The sequence below is a fragment of the Sminthopsis crassicaudata genome, chromosome 1 (genome assembly GCF_048593235.1).
Source record: "Sminthopsis crassicaudata isolate SCR6 chromosome 1, ASM4859323v1, whole genome shotgun sequence".
NCBI classification, from domain to species: domain Eukaryota; kingdom Metazoa; phylum Chordata; class Mammalia; order Dasyuromorphia; family Dasyuridae; genus Sminthopsis; species Sminthopsis crassicaudata.
The window spans coordinates 723278501-723278962 of record NC_133617.1 but is presented as its reverse complement, the minus strand read 5'-3'; positions in this window follow the sequence as shown (position 1 = coordinate 723278962).

Sequence of the window (462 nt, the reverse complement as noted above, 5' to 3'; positions counted from 1 at the left end):
AAACTGTTCAGTTTCTAAAGAGAGAGCTTTTTTTGTTCTCTAAACCAATCTCCTTGATAGTAAATGCTGATACAGGGCCAGGGAACTCATCAGGGTAGGAGGTGTGCCTGAGCCATTTCAATGCCAAGAAATCTGAACTTCCAGACAAGAATGTACTGGAATGCATAGGCCAGTGCTCAGATGCAATACTAGCTGTCCAATACATTGGAACGGGAGAGGGCTTGGGTTGTCCCTGTGTGTGTGTGTGTGTGTGTGTGTGTGTGTGTGTGTGTGTGTGTGTGTGTGTGTGTGTGTTTGAGACCTGTGGGCTACTCTTTGCCATTATAGTAATCAAATAATATTTTCTATTGATAAATGTATCTCCTAGCTAACAAAAAGTTAAGAATAAATATGTGTATATTATAAAATAAAACTAATATATCAAACCAGTGAAACTAAAACTATGGCCATAGCGTAACCCTA